This window comes from Mixophyes fleayi, chromosome 3, assembly GCF_038048845.1.
Source record: "Mixophyes fleayi isolate aMixFle1 chromosome 3, aMixFle1.hap1, whole genome shotgun sequence".
Taxonomy (NCBI): Eukaryota; Metazoa; Chordata; class Amphibia; order Anura; family Limnodynastidae; genus Mixophyes; species Mixophyes fleayi.
Window position 1 is genome coordinate 125,879,625 of NC_134404.1, and position 13,456 is coordinate 125,893,080.

The following is a 13,456-nucleotide window of genomic DNA, read 5'->3' on the forward strand; positions in this document are numbered from 1 at the left end:
ACACTACTGTGAGGTGCATGCAGCTCTCCCTTCACAAACAAAGCAGTGTGAAGGGAAAGTGCCCTTGCATCAAATCGTGACTAAGCAGGACAGTCATCCACATTCAGGACAGGCAGACTGTCCTGCTTTCTCCTACCTGTTCTTGCAGCATTCACTACCTGCAGATGCTGGCATCTTTAGCTCAGTTGCTGCTTGTCTGGATCCTGGAATTTTGGGAGCCCTATTTAGAAAAACTACAGGTACATGGAATTTAGAAAGCCCCAGCCAGCATTAAAATGAATAGTACCCACGGTAATAATTAGGCCTCCCTCCCTGCAGCCAGACCCAACATTAAATTAATAGAATTCAAATTTGATAAATAGGGAAAGGTATTAATAGCGCTCAGGTGTTTCAGAAATAAGTGTTAGTTGTGTGTCTATAGAAGCTGCTAAGATGTCCACCCTCCACAAAAAATAAAAAAATGAATGGTGACAGTATCCATTGCTTCTGATCAACGCTTTGTTACTTAAGAGGAATTAGCTGAAAGTTGTGTGTTCATTATGCTAATAGTCAATATACAATTTGCACATCATTATCAATCATATAGTACATTAAGTCCATAAACGTTGTTAAAGATGTTAAAATAGTTCAGAATCCCCATGTAGTGAATCATCAAAAGTGTCTATTTTTCGTAACGGAAAATATGTTAATAAAGTACCTAAAATCCTGCCAGTTGATCTGTGTTTAATTCTCCAAAATAATGAGTGCAGGTATGAAAATAAGAAAATACATATAAAGCTATGTTGTTCAAAGCAAAACTACAGTACTTTATTCACTACAGTCTTCATAAAAGATAACACTTCAGAGTAAATGTACTATGAATTTTCCAAACTGTGGTGGTGCCATTGATGGGAAACATATCCAAATTATGCCTCCATCCAACATGGATCTTTTTATTATAATTATAAAGGATTTTTAAGCATCATTCTAAAGGCCATAGTGGATGTGAATTATGAATTTTTATTTGTGGACAAAATTGTAAAGTGTCTGATGGCGGTGCATTGGAGCAGACCCTTTCATGCAAAATTAAAAAACTATGAATTAATATTCCAATGGGAAGTAATAAAAAATGTGGACTAAATTTTGTGTTTGTGGTCGTATGCCAGCTGATTTGCCTGATTATTGTACGAAAACACTTCAGTGTGTACCTAGCTTAACGCGATATGTGGGCGAGCGGTCATTTATCGGGTGATTGGCTCTATAATCTGCTGAAAAACCTCCAGTGTGTACCTAGCTTAACTTGTATGTGATACCTGTTGTCTGAGAAGGAAACTCAGTTATTTGTCTTGTGTTTGTATACTTGATTGTTTACAGCTAGTACAGCTGCCACAATAGTAAAATCCTGCCTTCTTTGTGATAGGTTGGAGTATTAGATTGTTGTCGGTGCTTGGTTTTATGTGATTTTCCTTAGATCTGGGGCTTTTTTTGAAAACTATGTCTTTTTTTTTGGGAGTATATGTATTACCTCAGCATCCTGTAGAAGAATGTTCCAATGCTTGCTGATAATCTTCTTAACTTTGTGGGATGAATTATTGTAGTTAGTGGTGAAGTATGTCTTATTGTTTTTAGTGATGAAGTATGTCTTATTTGTATTGTTAGGGTTTTGTTTGTTAGTGTTATATGTAACTAGTTCTTCCCTATTTAATCTTTCTACCTCCTTGCAAATTGTATTGACCAGTGTTGTGTCGTAGTCGTTTTCCGGAAATAGTTTTTTTCAGTCAGTCTCCCTTTGTTAAATAATTATATGTCTCAGAAGAGTTCCATCTGAGTCTCTTAAATTGATCGACAGGAATGTTCGACAACCAGTTTGGGTGATGTTTGCTGGTGGCGAGGCTATAATTTTTGACATCAACTGTCCTATGGTAGTTCTTGGTTTCTAGCTTGTCATTATCTATATAGAGGTCTAGGTCAAGGAATTCTATTGATATTTTTGCTGTATTTGATAGTGAATTGCAGATGGTTGAGATTATTGTTAAGGTGTGTGATTAATTCTAACAAAGAAGACTTATCTCCCTTTCAGATCAAGACATCTACCGTCTTTAACATTTGATAAATTGGCCTATTTCCCTCCAACCAGCCCTGATATTAAATTAAGAGTATTCTCATTTAATAATAGAACTATTTCCTCCATTCCGCCCCAACATTAAATTAATACCAATTAAATAGTATTTCCATTTAATAAATAAACCTATTTCCCTTCCTGCAAACAGCACCAGCAATAAATAGCATTTACATTTAAGATATATTATAACATGGGCATCCTTCTGCTGATTCACACGTCGACAACTTCTTGTTGAAACAGTGCTTTATTGTTCCATGACAATAACACAGCATATACTTCCCATCACAAAACCTATTACTGGCTAGACACTGTTCACTTTTTAACATCGGTCACCATGCACAGAATCACAAAACAGGTTTTTATACTAAAGACTCCTTCCACAGCCTTAGCTTGACGGGCAGGCAACACTTCAACTTGTCTTTAGAAGGAAGTCTCCTCAGGTGCTCTGTAATTACTCTTTACCGCAGACACACCCTGTTAGCCTGCCGTAGCTGTGGAAAAGACATTTTCGAAACATGTAAGTTAAATCACACTTTATACTTTTACTTTGTCACATGTCTTACACCTGTATACCTTAACCTAGGTGCACTGTTATACCTGTGTGTAGCCCAGTCTGCAGCCTTTATCAGCTGTATAACTGATTCCTCTCAATAAGTAGCATTTACATTTAATAAATATACCTATTTACCATAACCATCCCCAACATTAATTCATATCAACATTTAATAAATAGCCATCATTCTCCCCAAACTCTGCCCCACATTCAATTAATAGCTTCATAACCACCCCAGCATTAAATTAAAAGTCCCATCACCTGACCTTAAATTAATAGGCCCCTCTATGAAATTAAATTAGCCCCCCATTCACTTCACAAAGAAAATAACACCCATTAAATAATTAGCCCCATCCCCACCACCATTAAATCAATAGCCTACACACACTTACCCTCTTGCAGCCACGCTGTGTTGGAGAGGCAAACTCTGCTGTCTGCATCCCTTGCAGCTCTGTACACATGGGATGACGCCTGCCATGTGGTGCTTGTCCCATGTGACCTGTGTCAATGACAGGAATAGGAGGCAGCCACACATAGGGGAAGGGAGGGAGAAATGGATCATAAGATCCGCTGCCACATGAATGTGGCTGGCTGGAAAAGGGACCAGACACCAGGTACCATACTGTCCCCCGCTGGCACCCCTTGAGCCGGTCATGGCATGTTCCCCCTCCCGCCACCCCCTTAATCCGGCTATGTCACAGGGAAACATGGTGAGGGGAATTTTATCACACAGGAGGAGGGAAATTGTTTGTTAAAAACTTTTTGTATGGTGTGTCTATATAACAAATCTAAAATGTCTCATTTTGGCCATTTAAAATGTTGGGAGTAAGGCAAGTTTGTGGAACAATTTTGCAAAAAAAAAAAATATATATATTTTTACTAGGGATGAGCGGACTCGGATTCTCGCAATCCGAGCCCACCCGAACAGTGCGGATACGAGGCCGATTCGAGCACTGTTCGGGAACTTCCGGGCGGCAAACGCAGCCAAGCCGAGGCTATGACATCCAAGTCTCGCATCGGATCTCGCGAGACTCGGATGTCATAAATACTCACCTTGCGGGCGCCATCTTCATTCTGGCTGTGATCACTCGTGAGGAAGGGTTGTAGTTAGGGAGCTCCTGATCAGTTTAGTTGTTCTTTGTGCTTTGTCCAGTGCTCTGTCCTGCTGAATCCAGTGGTGCTGTGTCCTGTGCTCTGTCCTGCGGAGTCCAGTGGTGCTGCCTGTGTCCTGTGCTCTGTTCTGCTAAGGGCATAGTTATTTTAAATTTATTCCAAAGTTATAAAAAATGTAAAAAATAATTATAAAAAACTTATACAATTTTTTTAAAAAAAATATGTAAAAGAATTTTAAAAAAATTATACAAAAATAATTGAAAAAAACCCATAAAAAAATTAGTTTCAAAATACTAGGTACTGATATTTCAAAGTCAAACTACGTTCACTGTTGCTGCTGTACCAAAAAATAATAGGTACTGCTATTTAAAAGTCAAACTACGTTCTCTGTTGCTGCTGTACCCAAAAATACTAGGTACTGCTATTTAAAAGTCAAACTACGTTCTCTGTTGCTGCTGCACCCAAAAATACAAGGTACTGCTATTTAAAAGTAAAACTATGTTCTCTGTTGCTGCTGTACCAAAAAATAATAGGTACTGCTATTTAAAAGTCAAACTACGTTCTCTGTTGCTGCTGTACCCAAAAATAATAGGTACTGCTATTTAAAAGTCAAACTACATTCTCTGTTGCTGCTGTACCCAAAAATAATAGGTACTGCTATTTAGAAGTCAAACTACGTTCTCTGTTGCTGCTGTACCAAAAAATAATAGGTACTGCTATTTAAAAGTCAAACTACGTTCACTGTTGCTGCTATACCCAAAAATAACTGCGGCCTTAACAGTTCTGTTGGTGTTAGACGTGCATCCGGTGTCCGCCATCTGTGCAGTGGAATTCAGACCAGTTGGAGGAGGTAAGAGCAGCCATATGTGCAGTGGAATTGAGACCAGTTGGAGGAGGTATTGTGGCCCCGGTACCAAATTGGGTACCGGGGCCACTCCACTACGCAGTCCAGATAGCTGCGTATCAGATATTAAACTACATTCAGTGTTGGGGCCAAATCCAAAAATAATTAAAATGCACTGTCATGATCGAAAACAAGAGGTATTGACGCGCTAGAACTCCACCCTCTATATGCTGCAGAGGATGTAGGAGCAGCCATATGTGCAGTGGAATTGAGACCAGTTGGAGGAGGTATTGTGGCCCCGGTACCAAATTGGGTACCGGGGCCACTCCACTACGCAGTCCAGAAAGCTACCTCCGTGCAACGTTTTGGACTAAAAACAATATTGTGAGATGTAAGGTGTTCAGAATAGACTGGAAATTAGTGGAAATGATTGTTATTGAATGTTATTGAGGTTAATAATAGCGTAGGAGTGTAAAAAAAACAAAAAACTGGATTTTAGCGCTTTTTATGCTTTTTTAAAAATAAATCATAACCCAAAACCCTAAATCAGAACCAAAACCTTTCGTCAGGTGTTTTGGCAAAACAAATCAGAACCCTCAACCTCAAGCTAATCAGAACCCAAAACACAAAACACTAAAAGTGCCCGATGCACACCCCTAATTTTTACCAACAATGTACAACACATACTCTGTGTATTTATTTTTAATCCCTGCAGTATTGCATATTTTCCCAGGTGGCTGGTAGCAGCTGAAAATAAGAAAGCTTTCTGGAGGTGAAGAATCTTTAACACATTCTTCTAACATTGCATATTAAAATATATACAATTTTTTTTTAATACAATATTCATCAATGCTTTATAGCTTTTCTGTTGTCTGTAAGCAACATATAAATATGTAACACTCTGGAGGTCATTTATTAAGCACAACCGCAAAACACCTTAGTTTGGAGCTATATGGGGTTAACTATTGTAACCTCCTACTATCTGGCATTCCTGACACCCATATATCCACTCAATCCATAGTAAATGCTGCTGCAAGACTGATCTTTCAGTCTTACCGCTCCACATCGGCTGCACCACTTTGCAAATCCCTACACTGGCTTCCTGTGTCCTCCAGAACCAAATTCAAATTACTCATCCTTACCTTCAAAGCCCAAACAACACTACCCCTGCATACATCTCAAATATCTTATCAAAATACTTTCCCTTCCACAATCTTAGTTATATCTCTGACCGGCACCTTGTCTCGTCTCTGGTAACCACCTCTCACTCCCGCCTACAAGATTTCTTCCACTTGTGGAATTCCCTACCATGCTCAATCAGACTTTCCTACAGCCTTCAAATCTACATATACAATATTTACTGGTTGTTTTGGGATGTATATAATGGACACCAGGCTGGATAAGGGTCTAAAAATATTTTGTAAATTAGGTATTCTACGCATATATTTACTTTTCTGTCTTGTTGCACCAACTATATATTATGTAATACCGTCTACATGGGTACATGATATGTGCAAAAAAGAATGTCAGTCTTTTTGTGTTATGTTGTTAAAGGATATTCAGCATTCTAGTCCACTGAGCTTACAGGAATGGTCAGTGAAATCTGTATACCACACACTGCTATGTTATTACTGCACACGTTTTACAATTGTTTAATAGTAGTAGGCATGTCTAAGTAGGAAACCATTTTTTTTTTAACCAATAACTACATTTTAAAATAGCTATGATCTGAAATAAGTAATAAGTGTGAAACAGCTGTGGGACTCCACCAGGTGGCATATGTCTCTAAGCAGAGTCATATAATATGCACCAAACAAAAAGGTGTTTCTAAGACATTCTAGAACTGTGTCTAAATGTTATATAGCAATAATGCACATAAGTGTCTGTGAAATATATTTAAAAGGAATTTCAGTATTTATCAGTAGTTTTCATAGACAGCCATCTGTTTTTGGGCTCGTAAAAGAAATTTGTGGGCTGTACTTTTGCCTTTACTGGGCAGTTTATAATGTTTGTGTGTCAATGGTAGTAAATATCACATTGGTTATTGCTGGATACTAAAAGCTGGAACATAATCAATCACAATGTGTTCCCTGTTGTGTATGGCCACACCCTCGTTCAAAGCAAATCCTTATTTATGAAGACAACAAACCAAAATCAACTTTTAATGCCATGTAGGAGGGCATATAAAACATCTCCATTTTTCTTGCAGCTTCTGCTGTAATTCCAAGCATCATTGTTTCACACTAGGTGACACATATCACATGATCTAATCACTTTAGGACCACTCTCTTCATTAAATTAAACTTATTTTCTTCCAAAATACTGTTTATTCCAGCATCATTTATATCTGAATTAATCCTGAGAGTGAAGGGACATTATTACTGTCTTTATTACATCTGTCACTTCATTAAGCTTTCTTTTTACCTATTGACATATAACACTTTAAAAATAGACAATTATAGCAAAGTATTTCACTTATTATGCAATTAATTAACATTGCTCACAGCATATATAACTCAGCACCACTCATTTTGAAAGATTGATTATGTCAGCAAAAGTTGAGATGGCAGAACTGAAGCCACTATAACATAATCATTTATCACTTTCACATGTATCTCTCCAGTAACTAGTAGGGATGTGCACCGGCGACTTTTGAGGTCTCGTGTTTTGTGTTTTGGATCCGGATTTTCGTTATTTTTGAGGTTCGGATTTGTCTCGCAAAACACTTGACGAAAGGTCTCGGTTCGGATTTAAGGTATTGGATTCGGATTTTTTTTGAAAAAAACATAAAAAGTTTAAAAATCAAGTTTTTGGGCTTATTTTCACTCCTAGGCTATTATTAACCTCAATAACATTCAATAACAAGCATTTCCACTAATTTACAGTGTATTGTGAACACCTCACAATATAGTTATTAGTCCAAAACGTTGCAACAAGGTATCTTTCTGGACTGCGTAGAGGAGTGGGTCACCACAATATATATTAAAAACCCTCAACTTTTATGATTCGCACCAATAATTGTACCTGGACTGCGTAGAGGAGTGGGTCACCACAATATCTTAAAAACCCTGAACTTTTATGATTCGCACCAATAATTGTACCTGGACTGCGTAGAGGAGTGGGTCACCACAATATCTTAAAAACCCTGAACTTTTATGATTCGCACCAATAATTGTACCTGGACTGCGTAGAGGAGTGGGTCACCACAATATCTTAAAAACCCTGAACTTTTATGATTCGCACCAATAATTGTACCTGGACTGCGTAGAGGAGTGGGTCACCACAATATCTATTAAAAACCCTGAACTTTTATGATTCGCACCAATAAATGTACCTGGACTGCGTAGAGGAGTGGGTCACCACAATATATATTAAAAACCCTGAACTTTTATGATTCGCACCAATAAATGTACCTGGACTGCGTAGAGGAGTGGGTCACCACAATATATATTAAAAACCCTGAACTTTTATGATTCGCACCAATAAATGTACCTGGACTGCGTAGAGGAGTGGGTCACCACAATATATATTAAAAACCCTGAACTTTTATGAATCGCACCAATAAATATACCTGGACTGCGTAGAGGAGTGGGTCACCACAATATATATTAAAAACCCTGAACTTTTATGAATCGCACCAATAAATGTACCTGGACTGCGTACAGGAGTGGGTCACCACAATATATATTAAAAACCCTGAACTTTTATGATTCGCACCAATAAATGTACCTGGACTGCGTAGAGGAGTGGGTCACCACAATATCTATTAAAAACCCTGAACTTTTATGATTCGCACCAATAAATGTACCTGGACTGCGTAGAGGAGTGGGTCACCACAATATCTATTAAAAACCCTGAACTTTTATGATTCGCACCAATAAATGTACCTGGACTGCGTAGAGGAGTGGGTCACCACAATATATATTAAAAACCCTGAACTTTTATGATTCGCACCAATAAATGTACCTGGACTGCGTAGAGGAGTGGGTCACCACAATATATATTAAAAACCCTGAACTTTTATGATTCGCACCAATAAATGTATCTGGACTGCGTAGAGGAGTGGGCACTGGGCACCACAATAAAATATATAAAAAACCTTCAACAGATCTGCATTACACTACACATACGGCTGCTCCTCCATCCTCTCCATCATATACATGTTGGAGTTTTAGCGTGTGACAACCTCTTGTTTTTGATAATGTCAGTGCATTTGGAATATTTTTCAATTTGCCCCACACCACTGAATGTACTTTATCTATGATACGCATCTATCTATCTTGACTGCGTAGTGTGGTGGCCCCGGTACACAATTTGGTACCGAGGCCACAATATAATTTAAAAACCCTCCACGTGTCGGAATTCCACCAAACAAGTATCTGGACTGCATAGTGGGGTGGCCCCGGTACCCAATTTGATACCGGGGCCACAATACCTCCTCCAAACATGCTCCAGACAATTCGTCATTGACAGACCCCAGACAGACAGGGTCGTAGTGTTATTGTTTGACTTTGTAAACCCAAAAAAATGTCCCTGTTGCACTTGCACATAGTCGTGCAATGAAGACTGACTTTTTCATTTAAAGGCACGATCTTTAAAGTGTCAGAAAGAGAGAGAAGACACAGGAGAGGAGAGTTGTAGCTGGGGACCTGGGGTGGAAGCTCCCAGGCTCCCCCAGCATTGCCTGGAAGTCTGAGCGTGGTGACTGAGCCAGGGCAAGGAATGTGTGCCCTGGATGAGGGGGAGAACTCCATGCCACTATAGTGAACCCAAGAGAGAGGGGGACACTGCACATGGAAGAGGCCCTGGAGTGAGGGCTGCTACAAGAGGCATGGTAGCTGTAGTGTCAGATCCTGAGGCTGAGAGTACACAGAGTGACGTGTCAGAGCACAGGAGACATTATCCCCGCAGAGGAGGGATGAGCTGCAGTTGAGAGGTCTGTTGTTGAAATAGGACATGCACACTTTAACAAACCAATCATTTCAGCGACAGGGCCTACCAAACAACTTTGACTGAAATGATTGGTTTGTTTGGGCCCCCACACCAAAATAACAATTCATCTCTCCCTGTACAAACTAAACAGGCTCTACTGAGGAAAGATGTCGTCCTCATCCTCAACCTCTGATTCCTCTCCCCCTACAGTGTGTACTTCCTCCTCCTCACACATTATCAATTCGTCCCCGCTGGACTCCACAACCACAGGTCCCTCTGTACTATCTGGAGGGCAGTGCTGTACTTCATTGAGGAATTGATTATTCATTTTTATAAACATCATTTTTTTAACGTTGTGAGGAAGCAACCTCCTTCGCCGCTCACTGACTAGGTTCCCTGCTGCACTAAAAACTCTTTCCGAGTACACACTGGAGGGGGGACAACTCAGGTAAAATAGAGCCAGTTTGTACAGGGGCTTCCAAACTGCCTTTTGGAGTTCTACCACGTCACTACCTCTAGTTAATTTAGATTGCAAGGCTTGTAAATACTTTGAAGATAAAAAAAGCAGGCTGCACAGACTGTGGAGCTAGAAAGTGAAATTAAATGGACCACGTTACTTTGGTGGCTATCTATGCCCCCCCCCCCCCTCCCCGCCCTACACTTGTAGTTGAATATAAAAAAAGCAGCCTGCATAGACTGTAGAACTAGAAATTCAAATATACAAAAAAATGGACAAAGGCAGTTTGCTATCTATCTGCATCAGATACCCTCTCCACTAGGAGTAAAATAGAAAACTATTCAGCCGTTATATAATCTAGAATATAAATAGAAATTGAGAAAGGCAATTTGGTATCTGTCTGCATCATAATCATCAACATCCTCCTCAGCGCCAGCTACATCAATATCCTCCTCCCGGTGTACAACATTCACACCTTCATTAGCCAAATCTGTAACTGGACTGTGGGTGATCCTTCCAGCATATGCAGAGGGCGTGCTGCAAATGCTGGATGGAGCCACCTCTTCCCGTACAGTGATGGGAAGGTCAGGCTTGACAACCACCAACATCCTTGGACTCACCTTGTGGATTTGTGATAATTTCTCTTTAGAAGGCAGAGTTGTTTGCTGTTTTGTTGCTGACAGCATAACTCTCTTAAATTTTTTGTAGGGGGGGGGGAGGAGGAGGAGGGCTAAGATCCGTGGGTGAAGCTGAACCACTAGTCATGAACACGGGCCAGGGCCTAAGCCGTTCCTTGCCACTCTGTGTCGTAAATGGCATATTGGCAACTTTACGTTTCTCCTCAGATGATTTTAAGTTTCTCTTTTTGCTACTTTTTCTTAACTTGGGCTTTTTGGATTTTACATGCCCGGTACTACGAGATTGGGCATCGGGCTTGGAAGACGACGTTGATGGCATTTCATCGTCTATGTCATGACTAGTGGCAGCAGCTTCAGCATTAGGAGGAAGTGGGTCTTGATCTTTCCCTACTTTATCCTCCAAATTTTTGGTCTCCATTATATGTAGCACAAGATACTGCAGAATGTGTGAACTTGGTAATATTGCAGTACCAATGGACTTATACTGCTGGATTGGTTTTGCAAATTTGGTTATAATTATTATATTTTTTATTTTTTTTTAATTTTTTATTTTTTTTTACTTTTTTTTTATTTTTAAAAAACTTGGGAATAGTGGGGAAATAACTATGCCCTTAGAAGCACAGAGCACAGGACACAGCACCACTGGACTGAACAGGACACGGCACAGGACCCAGCAGCACTACGGAACTCAGCAGGACAGAGCACAGGACACAGCACCACTGGACTGATACTGCAGAATGTGTGAACTTGGTAATATTGCAGTACCAATGGACTTATAATGCTGGATTGGTTTTGCAAATTTGGTTATAATTATTATATATTTTTTTTTTTTTAAATTTTGTATTATTTTTTACTTTTTTTTTATTTTTTAAAAACTTGGGAATAATGGGGAAATAACTATGCCCTTAGAAGCACAGAGCACAGGACACAGCACCACTGGACTGAACAGGACACGGCACAGGACCCAGCAGCACTACGGAACTCAGCAGGACAGAGCACAGGACACAGCACCACTGGACTGATACTGCAGAATGTGTAAACTTTGTAATATTGCAGTACCACTGGACTTTTACTGCTGAATGTGTGAACTTGGTAATATTGCAGTACCAATGGGCTTATACTGCAGGATTGGTTGTGAAAATTTTGTGGTAATTAAAAAATATTAAAGTAGTTTTTGGTATTTTTTAAAAAAACTTTTTTTTATTTTTTTAAACACAGGGGAATATTGGGGAAATAACTATGCCCTTAGAAGCACAGAGCACAGGACACAGCACCACTGGACTGAACAGGACACAGCACAGGACCCAGCAGCACCACTGACCTCAGAAGGACAGAGCACAGCACACAGCACCACTGGACTGATACTGCAGAACACAGCACAGCACAGCACAGCACAGCACAGCACTAAACAGCACAGCACAGCACTAAACAGCACAGCACAGCACAGCACTAAACAGCACAGAACTAAACAGCACAGAACTAAACAGCACAGAACTAAACAGCACAGAGGACCACCTAACACACCCTCCCTCTACCCTGATCAATGCCCGAGTGAAGATGGCGGCGACTAGCGGGGAATTTATAGGATCCGAGTATCGCGAGATCTGACAACGGGATTATGAGTCAGAGCCTCAGTTTCACTTTTGAATTTGGCGCCAATACCCGGATCTGTCTCGGATCCGACTCGGATCCGCAACGTTCGGGTGGGCTCGGATTTCAGAAATCCGAGTGCGCTCATCCCTAGTAACTAGGGGCCTAATTTGGTAGTTAGTATACAAAGCTGTGTCCAGTCTGTTGGCTAGTAAGGTATACCCCAATTTGGTAGCTACTGGAAAAAGCAGACCCAATCTAAATTTAGTTTTCAAACATCTGGAAGCTGTACTCACTAGTGCACACAAGTCCCACTGGATGAATGAACTTCTAACAGCCAGATAGAGATTTCTATCCTGTCCACAAAGAACTCTGATTGGACAATAGACATCAGTACAAAAGAGGAAACGGAGCTCTACAAGCTAATAATAATAATTCTGGCTGACATAAATTGAATTTCACAACGGATGCCTCTTTTTATCTTCTTCCTCTTTGTGCACCACAATGGTCAGAGCAACAATATACATGCCTCTGCTGTGTGCACCTTCAGCGTTCAGGCCCCATCTTCATAGCAACCACTGGGGCCACAATAGTTCTATCCTTATCTATCCTATATATAAATTTGAGAAAGATTAAAAAAAAAAAAACTTGTTGCTCTGACACTGCTATAGTCTCAGAGTGAGGTTTATATGCTCTGTAGAAAGACTATGTCGTCTCCCAGCCATGATCACGTGACCGCCCGAACCAGGAAGTGCTGAGTACTACATAGAGGGAGAGGAAATCAGCAACACAGGAGTGTGGAACAGGTAACTTGTGACAGTACCCCCTCCCTCAAGGGTGGATACTGGACACCCTAAAAGGTTTATCAGGAAATTTTTTATGGAATTGCTTGAGAAGCATAAACAACTGTGGCTTTGATCCAGGAATTTTCCTCAGGACAGTAGCCCTTCCAGTCTACAAAAAAAACTGTAGGGAACCTCTGGAAATGCGAGAATCTAAAATTTGTCTCACCTCGTACTCCTGCTGATCCTGAACCCATACAGGAGATGGCAGTTTAGATGTAGTGGTGAACTGATTGGTAATTACTAGTTTTAAGAGAGAAACATGAAAAACATTTGGTATTTGTAAAGATGATGGTAATTGTAATCTCACAGCCACCGGATTAATGATCTCAGTAATATTGTAGGGACCAATAAACCGAGGTGCCAATTTCATACTGGGTACTTGT